This window comes from Scyliorhinus torazame, chromosome 3 (assembly GCF_047496885.1).
Source record: "Scyliorhinus torazame isolate Kashiwa2021f chromosome 3, sScyTor2.1, whole genome shotgun sequence".
NCBI classification, from domain to species: Eukaryota; Metazoa; Chordata; class Chondrichthyes; order Carcharhiniformes; family Scyliorhinidae; genus Scyliorhinus; species Scyliorhinus torazame.
Window position 1 is genome coordinate 20,075,630 of NC_092709.1, and position 16,266 is coordinate 20,091,895.

General features: G+C 43.9%; 1 protein-coding gene across 2 annotated transcripts in view; it reads left to right on the forward strand.

The window, feature by feature from the left end:
- The first annotated feature begins 982 nt into the window (after positions 1-982).
- The window catches only part of aimp1a (aminoacyl tRNA synthetase complex interacting multifunctional protein 1a), a 75,781-nt gene continuing 60,497 nt past the window's right edge, over positions 983-16,266 (forward strand). Inside the window, exon 1 of one of the 2 annotated variants that reach the window (XM_072495374.1) lies at positions 983-998. The gene's annotated coding sequence lies outside the window, so the exon portion shown is untranslated. Of the gene's footprint in view, positions 999-2,990; positions 4,119-16,266 lie in introns of those variants that run through there. The other variant, XM_072495373.1, reaches the window with a different exon arrangement.

The following is a 16,266-nucleotide window of genomic DNA, read 5'->3' on the forward strand; positions in this document are numbered from 1 at the left end:
CTCTGACTTCTATCGGTTAGCCAGTTCGTTATCCAACTGGACAAATTTCCCACTATCCCATGCCCCCTTTCTGCATAAGCCTACCATGGGGAACCTTACAAATGCCTTACTAAAATCCATGTACACTACATCCACTGCTTTACCTTCATCCACATGCTTGGTCACCTCCTCAAAGAATTCAATAAGACTTGTAAGGCAAGACCTACTCCTCACAAATCCGTGCTGACTATCACTAATCAAGCAGTGTCTTTCCAGATGCTCAGAAATCCTATCCCTCAGTACCATTTCCATTACTTTGCCTACCACCGAAGTAAGACTAACTGGCCTGTAATTCCCAGGGTTATCCCTATTCCCTTTTTTGAACAGGGGCATGACATTCGCCACTCTCCAATCCCCTGGTACCACCCCTGTTGACTTGAGGACGAAAAGATCATTGCCAACGGCTCTGCAATTTCATCTCTTGCTTCCCATAGAATCCTTGGATATATCCCGTCAGGCCCGGGGGACTTGTCTATCCTCAATTTTTTCAAAATTCCCAACACATCTTCCTTCCTAACAAGTATTTCCTCGAGCTTACCAGTCTTTTTCACACTGTCCCCTCCAACAATATGGCCCCTCTCATTTGTAAATACTGAAGAAAAGTACTCGTTCAAGACCTCTCCTATCTCTTCAGACTCTATACACAATCTCCCACTACTGTCCTTGATCGGACCTACCCTCGCTCTAGTCATTCTCGTATTTCTCACATATATGTAAAAGGCCTTGAGGGTTTTCCTTGATCCTACCCGCCAAAGATTGTTCATGCCCTCTCTTAGCTCTCCTAATCCCTTTCTTCGGTTAGGGTTGATCCTAAGTGGTTGAAAAAACAGCCTTTTAATGATAGGTTGTGGGCAAAGGGAACTGCTTGGGCAGTAGGACCACCACTGGAGAGGTTAGCGATTTAATCATAATTGGTCATATTTTGGTTTCTCTTGCAGGGAGAACGCTGAAAGAAGAGAGTGAGTTTTCATTGAAGAGTTATGGAGGCTGACAGTTTAGCATTTTATACAGAAAGGCACTTGTATTTATGTGGCACCCAAGGTGCCACGAAAAGCAATGAGATAAGTCAGTAGATATACATTTTTAGTATTATTAGTTGAACGATAGATCTTCATGAAACTCTGGACTCTGCTGTTTTCGATATGCTACCATGGCATCTGTCATATCTACTTGAACAGACTGAAGACAACGCAGAACTCATTAAGTACTGCAGTGAAGTATCAGTCTGTATTGTTTATTCAGGAAATGTTAACGCTCCATGCTTTTATTATTGCAATTGCGGTGGTCCCTGTCTTTTGGGACCAGTTACTGTGGAACAGTTTTGTGTTACAGTCATATTGCTGATGTTCACAGTTTACTACAGAGTAGCATTAAGTAACTGGGCAACTGCAGAATTAAAATGTTGGCATGCAGTTAGTTAAAAGTCTTAAACGTGACTGGAAAATAACTTTGCTTACCTGTGTGAAGTTACTCTGAAGGTGCAATTTGTGACTTTAGAGTTCTGACTCCTAACCTTTCCTGATGTTAGTCAACAATCAACAGAGGTCAAGGATATGAAAATCATTTTGCCAGCTGAAATGGGTGATAGTTAGCTTGCCTGCCATCAGAATGAAATAACTAGAGTGCCAAACATAGATTCAGGTTAGAGTGAATAAAACCCTCACCAGGCTGGATGTCACTGGAGATATGTATGCCACTTCACTTATTTCCAGAGGCAGCAATGCTGTATAAATTTTGTATTAATTCATCTCTATTATGCTACTGAGCTTATTGATGCATAATTTCCCTAATGTTATCGACAACCCTTGTTCAAGAGAATGTTTTATGTTTTCACTTTTTTAAGTAGTACTGATGATGACCTTCAGACTTGGGATTTTTACATGCTTATCATTTTGTATTCATTTGCAAAAATGCCCTTGAGATATAACGTGTATCATGTAGAATCAGAGAATCATAGAATTTACAGTGCAGAAGGAGGCTATTTGGTCCATCGAGTATACCCGGCCCCTGAAAGACCACCCTATCATCTCTACCGTAACCCAGTAACCCCACCTAACTTTTGGACACACGGGCAATGTAGCGTGACCAATCCATCTAACCTGCTCATCCCAGGTTCGATTCCTGGCTTGGGTCACTGTGTGCGGAGTGTGCACGTTCTCCCTGTGTCTGCGTGGGTTTCCTCTGGGTGCTCTGGTTTCCTCTCATAAGTCCCGAAATACATGCTGTTAGGTAATCCGAACAGGCGCCGGAATGTGGCGACGAGGAGTTTTCACTAACTTCATTGCAGTGTTAATGTAAGCCTGCTTGTGACAAAGATTATTATTAGAAGTGGACAGCTAATAATTGCGGATAGTTTGTCTTATTGTGAGTTCGATCTCAACATTATGCGAAAAGATGATTCTTTGTGGTCACTCTGATGGACAGGAGAATTAGAATTTTATAATGTAATTTTGTTTTACATGCTGTTAGAGATGGAGATTCAGTTTGTTAAATCTATATGGTTTAAATTGCAGCACTAAATATGCATGAGAATCACAGAATACTTACAGTGCAGAGGAGGCCAGTCGGCTCATCTGAAAGAGCACCCTACCTAGGCCCACTCCCCTACTCTATCCCCATAACCTCACCTAACCTGCACATCCTTGGACACTAAAGAGCAACTTAGGATGTCCAACCCACCTAATCTGCACATCTTTGGACTGTGGAAGGAAACTGGAGCACCCGGAGGAAACCCATGCAGACACGGGGGAAAAGTGCAGACTCCGCACAGTCACCCAAGGTTGGAATTGAACTGGGTCCCTGGCACTGTGAGGCAGCAGTGCTGACCACTGTGCCACGGTGCTGCGTTGACTTTATTATTTTAATTTCATTTAAATTAAATAATTTCAATGGCCCTGAACATTTCAGTCAGAGTGAGGGAAGTATTGGTGTGATGCCCCAGGATTCAGTGTTGAAATGCTATTGCTTCAAATTTATAAGATTAACTTGGACTCAGAATGCCAATGAGCAAGGAGAGGAATGGCATTAAAAAGAGCATCTCATAAACTGCAAAATTAGCTGCATAAAATATGTAAGTGAGCAAAGCAATGGCAGATGAAATTTAATGCAGGCGAGGTAAATTCCGGCGTATTGGAAAGAAATATGGACAGCACATGAACTTTGAATGGTATTGACATAAAGAAGGTGAAGGTGAAACGGGCTGATGTTTAGTAAACTCACTACGCTGCATTGATTGGAGATGTTGAACATTCAACAAAATCAATCGAGTATTGAACTACAGTCAGCTAACGTCATGATTAGCTGCCGTGCTTTGGTCAGAGCATATTTTGAGATTCAAGTTCAGTCCTGGTCCCTGCAACGTAGACATTCAAATATTGGATTCAATGCAAACATGTACTCCAGTACTGCTTCGTGGAGAAGTTATTTTGTCGAAGTATGTAATTTATGTGAAAGGCAAATTTGGAAAATCAATTTTGAAAGTGAAGTACAAAAGGGCACCATAGGTTTGAATGTGTAAAAACAAATTTAGTACTGAAATGAAGGAATTAACCTGTTGAATGGACTCTTGGATAGAAAAGTGAATATGAAAACTTTATACTTGTGTAAGATGCAGTTGAATGCAACAGTGGGGAAGCCTTTCTGGGTTGGATAAGCAATATAGGCTATTGGCCTTCCTCATTGGAAAATTTCCATCAAAAGATAATTATATTTTGCAGTGACTTGACTCAATTTGCACCGAAAAAACATCCTTGACTAGAATACTATGAAATTGTCATTTGCCAGTCAGAATCTGGGTGTAGATTGATATGGCTGGTGCCATGTTAGGAATTAAGTTTCAGATAACATTGAGCTATTTATAAACATGCACGTGTTGCAGTCCTGTTAGAGTTGTCTTGCTTGTGCAAGTAACAAATCTTTCTCTTCAATCTTGGTTGGAAGAATGGTTTGTATTTGATCCTGAATGATCGAGCTGGTGTTTTTGCTGGGAACTGATGAACAAAGCATTTTGTTGTGATACAACAGACTAATGTTAAATAAGCCTCCAATCAACAAAACCCCTGGAACATTTACCATATTAGGTAATTAGATGCTTTTATTTATGCTGTAGTAGCGTGCAACCTTTTCTGCAGAAAATCTGATTATTTGTCAGAAATTCCAAAGTGAAAATAAGCTTAACTTGTTTTCTGGTGTCATGTATGATGCAATGATATAGATACTAATCTCAAAGTTCAGATTAAACAATTAAGCTGATGCATTTGATTGTGCATTAAACCCTGGGTTCAGGCTTTTATTGTCATCACCCTTGTACAATTTTCTATTAAATCTGTACGACATGACTGTAACATTTATTGGCCATAATACTGTTTTTAAGGGGTGAACTCATATTGTATGTATATGGTCTCACCGATTTAATCTGAAATGGGGATAACTGAGTAATTAGTGTTTTGCACATGCCTGAATGTATATTCAATAATTTAGAATATTCTGAATTATTTGTTTGATCAGAAACCTATTGTCAAATCCTTTCCTAGATGGCAGTAATTGAACTTTATCATAGTTTGTATTTTATTTCTGAATGTGATGCTATACATAATGCAAGTGAACAATTAAAATATAAACAGATTTATTTCAATGCTTCTGTATTTTAAGTTTCTTGTGACTGTGGCTCAATGTAAGAATAATGCCTCCAGTCAAGTGTAGGAAGTAGAATTATTAATACAAGGAAGTAATCATGTTTACATTTGATTTATCTAATTTTGCATTATCAGAGCAGACTGGAATTAAGTTTATAAAGAGATAGTGTTTGCATTAATTTTAATTTTTGTTTATTGAAGAAGTAAAAGTGCTGGTTTCAGTAAAGTTTTGCTGTCACGAGCAGCTTAAGATCATTTTTTGATGTGGTATTTAATGGAAGGAATGGCACAAATTAGAGACCAGTACATTCTTGAATTCATGTCTCCATGTTGAACAGATCCAGCAGCTGGTCTGTGACGCCAGAAATCTTGAAGTCAAACAATCGTGCACCATTATATACACATGGTACCGCTCAGTAATTGGTGTCACGCTAATGTTTTCTATTCTGTGTGAAAAATCCTCAGCTAGGTCGCAGAAAGCAAGAACAGTTTACATTCCAAAGCTGCACTAAAGCTTTAAACTTACTGGTAAAATGCACTTCTAGTTCCAGGTTCTAGAATTTAACTCCTATTCCAGCTATAATTTTGAACCTCATTACCTCCCAAAAAAATGTTTTGTTATTAAATGATGTAAAGTTGGCTTAGTGAGTTTATCCAGCTCCGGTTTGATTCTCTTTCTGTGGCTAGGTTACCTAATGTGAGCTGCAGAGTTGGAAGGGACATTTAAATTGGGTTCAGTCCATGGGGTGGAGGGAGAAATGGTCAGACTTGCTGCTTCTAATCACTATTCTATTGGTATTTATTCAGAACAGAATTAATTTCAACTGTGAATCCCTTTGCGGTAAAATAGCCTGCTAATAATTTGTCAGGATTCACAAACAAGCAAGATACTAGGAGGTGGCGAATGATGTACCCAGCAAGGAATCAGCATCTGTAACAGTAAGAAAGGGACATAAACCAGTGGACAAAAGTTCAAAGAGGGAGCAAAGAAACATTAGTTCATTGCTGAGAAATCGAATATATGCAGTCAAATATCACGTGCCGTGGATTTAGATCCTCTAACATGTCTAATCCATAGAACATCCCCTGTTTAGTTTTATTTAATGTTACGTGGTTGTGAGTCAATACACGGCCAAATTCTGCTGGAACAGAATATCTCATGGAGTGTCCCATTAATTAGACGTCATCCAGATTTTTTCTTTAATGTTTGCTCACAATGTTGAAGTGCAAGCTGATAATGGTGCAGCGAGGACAATGGAATATCTGGGATCTTGATATTTAACCTTAAGAAAAGGGAGGATTTGAGAATTACACAGAGGAGGGTGAATTAGGAGTGGTATCAAATTGGGTACAGAAAAAGAAATAGATTGAAAGAAAAATTGGATTGGATTGAGACAAAGAAGTTTAAAAAAATTAAGTATTAAAATTTGACATTTTTAAAATCCTGAATGATTCACAGCCTTGAAAGGAATGAGACTCTACGATTCTTCCACTTTACTTTCTGGACAAGCTCAATTAATTGTCAGTCATTCATAATTATCACATCATTAAAAGGGTACTTGGGCTATTCCATACCAGCTCTTTTTGTGATATATTTAATATGCAAATCTGGAAAATTCTTAAACGAATGGGAAGGTTGAGGGTGAGGCGTTATTTTCACAAATCTGCAGGTGGAATGATGCAAACCTGTCAGCAATTCACTGCTGCTGGGAGATCTATTGTTGCTTCAAGTTGCTAGCCAATATGTGGATCATTCAGACCGTGAATCGTGTTTTTGCGTAACTAGAAAATTCTTCTCATTTTTGGTCCATCTGTGACCACATTTATTCTTCCCACAGGAGCCAAAATGTTTGCATTATGAGCTCTCTTTAAATGGCTGTTCTGTCACTTCTTTAGCTTTTTCATGAGTGCTTCTCCCTCCCTTTAAATCCATAAACCACCCAAAATCTAAAGCTAATTTTATGTTATTAGGCCAAAGATTGATACGATCTGAAGAGAAACCACAGTGTACGCTAATTTTATATTAATGTATTCTTCAGCTACTACCCGCCAAAGCATAAGCCTCAAATAGTCAGTTGCTACTACCGAGTTAACATTGACAGTGAAACTGGTAAACGGGAAGAGTGGCACAGTAGTCCTTCCATGAGACAGCCTACAGTATATTAGGACATCCTGAGAATGGAATGGTTAATTGGATATAGAAAGACAACAACTTTCTTTTTGATTGCAGCTGGATTTCTTGAGTCACCTTGCTGAGTTACACCTGCAGATTGATAGTGAGGATTTGACCAGTGCACATGACATACCAATGGTATGATGTTATTTCACGACAGCTTTTCTGTTTTGCCAGTCTGATGCCCCTTCTGGTCCCAAGCAGACTTGTGTAAATTGCATAAACTGGTTTAAATTAAACTGGCTTAATTATAATAATCTTTATTGTCACAAGTAGGCTAACATTAACACTGCAATGAAGTTACTGCGAAAAGGATCAAAGTTGACAACGTTGCAGCTGATTATTAGAGACTCTTACTTTGGGAGGTAGCAGCTGAAGGATACATAAAGAATATAAATTAGCTTTATATTTTGGGTAGTTTATGGATTTAAGGCAGGCGGGACAGTAACACTCAGTTCCCAGCGACAGAAGTTGCAAACCGACATTTAAAGTCACTTTTGAGAGCTGTGGAATTTACAGCCTGCAATGCAAATTTGTGGGTGGTCAAAACAGGAGGGAGGGAAAAATAGCAGAAAAACCATTAACCAGAAGTACTGATTATCATGGACGTCTGGATTGAATGAGGGCACAGAAGAATGTATAAATGATGTACTTTGCAGAAGCATTAGAATTAAAAAAACATTTTTTAAAGAACTAGAAGAGGAAATAGATGAAGTAAGTACATTTTTATGGATTGAAATTACTGGAAGTGTGCACAATTAAAATCATTTTCTAAAAACATCACCGATCAGTGGGGTTAGTCCAATTTAAGTTGAACTTTCAGGCACTTTTTACAAAAAAAGATAAATAGTCATTTGGTAGTACAGAATCTGAGTGTTTTTGGTCTCAAAAGGACACTTTGCAAGAATACCAATATCAGTGCAAACAACAAATTAATGCTATATGAGAACAGAGTGCTGATTGGTTGGAAAGGGGATTCTAGGCGGTGCCATGGAGAATACACCAGTTAATGGTGACTTGACAGTTAACTGCCAATCATTGTTCGAAAATTTAAACCAGGCAGCTTGAACTGAGTGGTCACATTTAGGAAAATAACAGTAGTTTTAAGGGATTTATATTTGTATTGATAAACATTAGAAAAAAATATAGTTTTAAATGACACTGTCACTGACTTCATCTCCTCTGGAGATCTTTCCTCCGCTGCTTCCAACTTCTGTCTCCCAACCCTGGGCAACGTGCTTCTACTGCCTCCCTAAAATCCACAAACAGGACTGTACCGATAGGCCCATCATTTCTTCCTATCTTGACTCCATACTGTCTCCTCTTGTCCAGTCACTTTCACCTACATCTACAATTCCTTTGATGCCCTACATCATAACAACTTCCAGCTCCCTGGCCTTTCTGCCACTTCTTTACCATGGACGTTCAGTCGATTGATTTCAGAGATGAGGGGTTTGTCGTATGAGGAGAGATCGAACTGTTTAGGCCTACACTCTAGAAGAATGAAGGGAGATCAAATTGAGGTATACAAGACACTAATAGGTATGGATAAAGTAGACGTGGAGCGGATGATTCCTCTTGTGGGGCATTCTAAAATGAGAGGTCGTGATCTTAGAATAAGAGGGAACAAATTTAAAACTGATTTGAGGAGAAACAACATCTCCCAAAGGGTTGTGAATCTGTGGAATTTGCTACCTCGGAGTGCGGTGGATGTTGGAACAGTGAGTAAATTTAATGAAGAGTTAGACAGATTTTTAATCGGTAATGGGTAGAAGGGTTATGGGGAACGGGCATGACTGGAGTTGAGACCATGATGGCATCAGCCACGATCACATTGAAGGTGTTTATGCTCGGGAGGTCAAATTACCTACTCCTGCTCCTAGTCCATGTGTTCTGGGGAGGAGATGCTTGAGCTGATTTTGACATCCAGCTCTTGGTCTGTAGCATTGAAGGAACTACGGGCAGCACGGTAGCACACGTGGATAGCACTGTGGCTTCACAGCGCCAGAGTCCCAGGTTCGATTCTCCGCTGGGTCACTGTCTGTGCGGAGTGCCCGTTCTCCCCGTGTCTGCGTGGGTTTCCTCTGGGTACTCCGGTTTCCTCCCACAGTCCAAAGATGTGCAGGTTAGATGGATTGGCCATGCTAAATTGCCCTTAGTGTCCAAAAAAGGTTAGATGGCGTTATTGGGTTACTGTGATAGGCTTAAGTGGGTCGGTGCAGACTCGATAGGCCGAATGGCCGCCTTCTGCACTGTATGTTCTATGTTCTAAATGGAGAACATATCAGCCATGATCGAATGGCAGAGCAGACTTAATGGCTGAATGGCCTAATTCTGCTCCTATATCTTATGAATTCCCTCTATACCTCCATTCCCCACCAAAATGGTCTGCGGGCTTTCTGCTTCTTCCTTGAACAGAGGCCTGAACAATCCCCATCCATCTCCACTCTCCTCCCTCTGGCTGAACTTATACACTCCCTGAACAATTTCTCCTGTAACTTGTCTCACTTCCTCCAAATCAAAGGAATGACTATGGGTAGTCACATGGGTCCCAGTCTTTCCTGTCTCTTTATGGTGTATGTGGAACATTTCCTGTTCCAGTCCTACTCCAGTTCCATCCCATAACCCTTTTATCGGTACATCGAGAACTGTTTCAGTGCCACTTCATATTCCCATCTGAACCTGAAAGAAATTATGAACTTCACTTACAATTTCCACCCCTCTATCACCTTCTAAGGATATCTAAGGAGGTGAGGGAGAGTATCAAATTGAAGGAAAAAACATACAAAGTGGCAAAAATTAGTGGGTGACTAGAGGACTGGGAAGTCTTTAGGGGACAACAGAAAGCTACTAAAAAAGCCATAAAGAAGAGTAAGGTAGACTATGAAAGTAAATGGTTCAGAACATAAAAGCAGATAGTAAAAGCTTCTACAAATATATAAGACAAAAAAGAGTGGCTAAGGTAAATATTGGTCCTTTGGAAGATGAGAAGGGAGATTTAATAATAGGAGACGGGGAAATGGCTGAGGAGCTGAACAAGTTTTTTGGGTCAGTCTTCACAGTGGAGGACACAAATAACATGCCAGTGACTGATGGAAATAAAGATATGATAGGTGAGGACCTTGAGATGATTGTAATCACTAAGGAGGCAGTATTGGGCAAGCTAATGGGGCTAAAGGTCGACAAGTCTCCTGGCCCTGATGGGATGCATCCCAGAGTGTTAAAAGAGATAGCTAGGGAAATTGTCAATGCACTAGTGATAATTTATCAAAATTCACTAGACTCTGGGGTGGTCCCAGAGGATTGGAAAGTAGCAAATGTGACACCACTGTTTAAAAAAGGAGGTCGGCAGAAAGCGGGTAATTATAGGCCGGTAAGTTTAACTTCGGTTGTAGGGAAAATGCTGGAATCTATCATTAAGGAGGAAATAGCGGGGCACCTGGAGGGAAATTGTCCCATTGGGCAGACGCAGCATGGGTTCACAAAGGGTAGGTCGTGTCTGACTAATTTGGTAGAATTTTTTGAGGACGTTACCAGTGCAGTAGATAACGGGGAGCCAATGGATATGGTATATCTGGATTTCCAGAAAGCTTTTGACAAGGTGCCACACAAAAGGTTGCTGCATATACTAAAGATGCATGGCATTGAGGGTAAAGTGGTAGCATGGGTAGAGGATTGGTTAACTAACAGAAAGCAGAGAGGGGATAAATGGGTGTTTCTCTGGTTGGCAACCTGTAACTAGTGGGGTCCCTCAAGGATCAGTGTTGGGCCCGCAGTTGTTCACAATTTACAGAGACGATTTAGAGTTGGGGACCAAGTGCAATGTGTCAAAGTTTGCAGACGACACTAAGATGAGTGGTAAAGCAAAAAGTGCAGAGGATACCGGAAGTCTGCAGAAGGATTTGGGTAGGTTAGGTGAATGGGCTAGGGTCTGACAGATGGAATTCAACATTGCCAAGTGTGAGGCTATCCATTTTGGGAGGAATAACAGCAGAATGGATTATTATTTAAACGGTAAGATGTTAAAACATGCTGCTGTGCAGAGGGACCTGGGTGTGCTGGTGCACGAGTCGCAAAAAGTTGGTGTGCAGGTGCAACAGGTGATTAAGAAGGCTAATCGAGTTTTGTCTTTCATTGCTAGAGGGATGGAGTTCAAGACTAGTGAGGTTATGCTGCAATTGTATAGGGTGTTGGTGAGGCCGCATCTGGAGTATTATGTTCAGTTTTGGTCTCCTTCCCTGAGAAAGGACATATTGGCACTGGAGGGAGTGCAGAGGAGATTCACTTGGTTGATCCCAGAGTTGAGGGGATTAGATTATGATGAGAGATTGAGTAGACTGGGACTGTACTCATTGGAGTTTAGAAGGATGCGGGGGGATCTTATTGAAACATATAAAATTATGAAGGGAATAGATAGGATAGATGCGGGAAGGTTGTTTCCACTGGTCGGGGAAAGCAGAACTAGGGGGCATAGCCTCAAAATAAGGGGAGGTAGATTAAGGACGGAGTTGTGAATCTCTGCAATTCCTTGCCCAGTGAAGCAGTTGAGGCTCCTGTAAACGTTTTTTTAAAAAAATATTTTATTGAAAATTTTTGGTCAACCAACACAGTACATTGTGCATCCTTTACACAATATTATAACAACACAAATAACAATGACCTATTTTATAAACAGAAAATGAATAAATAATAAATAACAAAAATGAAAACTAACCCTAATTGGCAACTGCCTTATCACAAGTAACACTCTCCAAAAATATAATTTAACAGTCCAATATATAATTATCTGTAGCAACGACCTATACATATTATACAGTATATATTAACAACCCTGAGAGTCCTTCTGGTTCCTCCTCCTCCTCCTCTCCCCCCCCCCCCCCCCCCCCCCCCGATCCTGGGCTGCTGCTGCTACCTTCTTTTTTCCATTCCATCTATCTTTCTGCGAGGTATTCGACGAACGGTTGCCACTGCCTGGTGAACCCTTGAGCCGACCCCCTTAGAACAAACTTAATCCGCTCTAGCTTTATAAACCCTGCCATGTCATTTATCCAGGTCTCCACCCCCGGGGGCTTGGCTTCTTTCCACATTAGCAATATCCTGCTCCGGGCTACTAGGGACGCAAAGGCCAAAACATTGGCCTCTCTCGCCTCCTGCACTCCCGGCTCTTGTGCAACCCCAAATATAGCCAACCCCCAGCTTGGTTCGACCCGGACCCCCACTACTTTTGAAAGCACCTTTGTCACCCCCATCCAAAACCCCTGTAGTGCCGGGCATGACCAAAACATATGGGTATGATTCGCTGGGCTTCTCGAGCACCTCGCACACCTATCCTCCACCCCAAAAAATTTACTGAGCCGTGCTCCAGTCATATGCGCCCTGTGTAATACCTTAAACTGAATCAGGCTTAGCCTGGCACACGAGGACGACGAGTTTACCCTGCTTAGGGCAGCTGCCCACAGCCCCTCCTCGATCTCCTCCCCCAGCTCTTCTTCCCATTTCCCTTTTAGTTCATCTACCATAGTCTCCCCTTCGTCCCTCATTTCCCTATATATATCTGACACCTTACCATCCCCCACCCATGTCTTTGAGATCACTCTGTCCTGCACCTCTTGTGTCGGGAGCTGCGGGAATTCCCTCACCTGTTGCCTCGCAAAAGCCCTCAGTTGCATATACCTGAATGCATTCCCTTGGGGCAACCCATATTTCTCGGTCAGCGCTCCCAGACTCGCGAACTTCCCATCCACAAACAGATCCTTCAGTTGCGTTATTCCTGCTCTTTGCCACATTCCATATCCCCCATCCATTCCCCCCGGGGCAAACCTATGGTTGTTTCTTATCGGGGACCCCCCCCAAGGCTCCAGTCTTTCCCCTATGCCGTCTCCACTGTCCCCAAATCTTCAGCGTAGCCACCACCACCGGGCTTGTGGTGTAGTTCCTCGGTGAGAACGGCAATGGGGCTGTCACCATAGCCTGTAGGCTAGTCCCCCTACAGGACGCCCTCTCTAATCTCTTCCACGCCGCTCCCTCCTCCTCTCCCATCCACTTACTCACCATTGAAATATTAGCGGCCCAATAATACTCACTTAGGCTCGGTAGTGCCAGCCCCCCCCTATCCCTGCTACGCTGTAAGAATCCCTTCCTCACTCTCGGGGTCTTCCCGGCCCACACAAAACCCATGATGCTCTTTTCAATCCTTTTAAAAAAAGCCTTCGTGATCACCACCGGGAGGCATTGAAACACAAAGAGGAATCTCGGGAGGACCACCATCTTAACCGCCTGCACCCTCCCTGCCAGTGACAGGGATACCATATCCCATCTCTTGAAATCCTCCTCCATTTGTTCCACCAACCGCGTTAAATTTAACCTATGCAATGTGCCCCAATTCTTGGCTATCTGGATCCCCAGGTAACGAAAGTCCCTTGTTACCTTCCTCAACGGTAGGTCCTCTATTTCTCTACTCTGCTCCCCTGGATGCACCACAAACAACTCACTTTTCCCCATGTTCAATTTATACCCTGAAAAATCCCCAAACTCCCCAAGTATCCGCATTATTTCTGGCATCCCCTCCGCCGGGTCTGCCACATATAGTAACAAATCGTCCGCATACAAAGATACCCGGTGTTCTTCTCCTCCTCTAAGTACTCCCCTCCGCTTCTTGGAACCCCTCAACGCTATCGCCAGGGGCTCAATCGCCAGTGCAAACAATAATGGGGACAGAGGGCATCCCTGCCTTGTCCCTCTATGGAGCCGAAAATATGCAGATCCCCGTCCATTCGTGACCAGGCTCGCCATCGGGGCCCTATACAACAGCTGCACCCATCTAACATACCTCTCTCCAAAACCAAATCTCCTCGACACCTCCCACAAATAATCCCACTCCACTCTATCAAATGCTTTCTCGGCATCCATCGCCACTACTATCTCCGTTTCCCCCTCTGGTGGGGGCATCATCATTACCCCTAACAGCCTCCGTCTATTCGTGTTCAGCTGTCTCCCCTTCACAAACCCAGTTTGGTCCTCATGGACCACCCCCGGGACACATTCCTCTATTCTCATTGCCATTACCTTGGCCAGGATCTTGGCATCTACATTTAGGAGGGAAATAGGTCTATAGGACCCGCATTGTAGCGGGTCCTTTTCCTTCTTTAAGAGAAGCGATATCGTTGCTTCAGACATAGTCGGGGGGAGTTGTCCCCTTTCCTTTGCCTCATTAAAGGTCCTCGTCAGTACCGGGGCGAGCAAGTCCACATATTTTCTATAGAATTCGACTGGGAATCCATCCGGTCCCGGGGCCTTTCCCGCCTGCATGCTCCTAATTCCTTTCACCACTTCTTCTACCTCGATCTGTGCTCCCGGTCCCACCCTTTCCTGCTCTTCCACCTTGGGAAATTCCAGCCGATCCAAAAAGCCCATCATTCTCTCCCTCCCATCCGGGGGTTGAGCTTCATATAATTTTTTATAAAATGTCTTGAACACTCCATTCACTCGCTCCGCTCCCCGCTCCATCTCTCCTTCCTCATCCCTCACTCCCCCTATTTCCCTCGCTGCTCCCCTTTTCCTCAATTGGTGTGCCAGCAACCTGCTCGCCTTCTCCCCATATTCGTACTGTACACCCTGTGCCTTCCTCCATTGTGCCTCTGCAGTGCCCGTAGTCAGCAAGTCAAATTCTACATGTAGCCTTTGCCTTTCCCTGTACAGTCCCTCCTCCGGTGCTTCCGCATATTGTCTGTCCACCCTCAAAAGTTCTTGCAGCAACCGCTCCCGTTCCTTGCTCTCCTGCTTCCCTTTATGTGCCCTTATTGATATCAGCTCCCCTCTAACCACCGCCTTCAGCGCCTCCCAGACCACTCCCACCTGGACCTCCCTATTATCATTGAGTTCCAAGTACTTTTCAATGCACCCCCTCACCCTTAGACACACACCCTCATCTGCCATTAGTCCCATGTCCATTCTCCAGGGTGGGCGCCCTCCTGTTTCCTCCCCTATCTCCAAGTTTACCCAGTGTGGAGCGTGATCCAAAATGGCTATAGCCGTATACTCCGTTCCCCTCACCTTCGGGATCAACGCCCTTCCCAGCACAAAAAAGTCTATTCGCGAGTAGACTTTATGGACTTGGAGAAAAACGAGAACTCCTTACTCCTAGGTCTGCTAAATCTCCACGGGTCTACACCTCCCATCTGCTCCATAAAATCTTTAAGTACCTTGGCTGCTGCCGGCCTCCTTCCAGTCCTGGACTTCGACCTATCCAGCCCTGGTTCCAACACCGTATTAAAATCTCCCCCCATTACAGCTTTCCCATCTCTAGGTCCGGAATGCGTCCTAGCATCCGCCTCATAAAATTGGCATCATCCCAGTTCGGGACATATACGTTTACCAAAACCACCGTCTCCCCCTGTAGTTTGCCACTCACCATCACGTATCTGTCCCCATTATCCGCCACTATAGTCTTTGCCTCGAACATTACCCGCTTCCCCACTAATATAGCCACCCCCCTGTTTTTCGCATCTAGCCCCGAATGGAACACCTGCCTCACCCATCCTTTGCGTAGCCTAACCTGGTCTATCAGTTTCAGGTGCGTTTCCTGTAACATAACCACATCTGCCTGAAGTTTCTTAAGGTGTGCGAGTACCCGTGCCCTCTTTATCGGCCCGTTCAGCCCTCTCACGTTCCACGTGATCAGCCGGGTTGGGGAGCTTCCTACCCCCCCACCTTGTCGATTAGCCATCCCCTTTTTCCAGCTCCTCACCCGGTTCCCACGCAGCTGTATCTCCCCCAGGCGGTGCCCCCCAGCCCATCCCCTCCCATACCAGCTCCCCCCTCTCCCCAGCAGCAGCAACCCAGTAATTCCCCCCTCCCACCCCCCACCCCCCCCTGCTAGCGTAATTACTCCCCCCATGTTGCTCCCAGAAGTCAGCAAACTCTGGCCGACCTCGGCTTCCCCCCGTGACCTCGGCTCGCACCGTGCGACGCCCCCTCCTTCCTGCTTCTCTATTCCCGCCATGATTATCATAGCGCGGGAACCAAGCCCGCGCTTCTCCCTTGGCCCCGCCCCCCAATGGCCAACGCCCCATCTCCTCCACCGCCCCTCCTGCCCCCATCACCACCTGTGGAAGAGAGAAAAGTTACCACATTGCAGGATTAGAACATAAAACTCCTCTTTCCCCCCTTTTTAACCCCCCTCTTCGCCCCCCACATTCGCCCCACCACTTTGTTCAAACGTTCTTTTTAATAACCCGCTCATTCCAGTTTTTCTTCCACAATAAAAGTCCACGCTTCATCCGCCGTCTCAAAGTTGTGGTGCCTCCCTCGATATGTGACCCACAGTCTTGCCGGTTGCAGCATTCCAAATTTTATCTTCTTTTTATGAAGCACCGCCTTGGCCCGATTAAAGCTCGCCCTCCTTCTCGCCACCTCCGCACT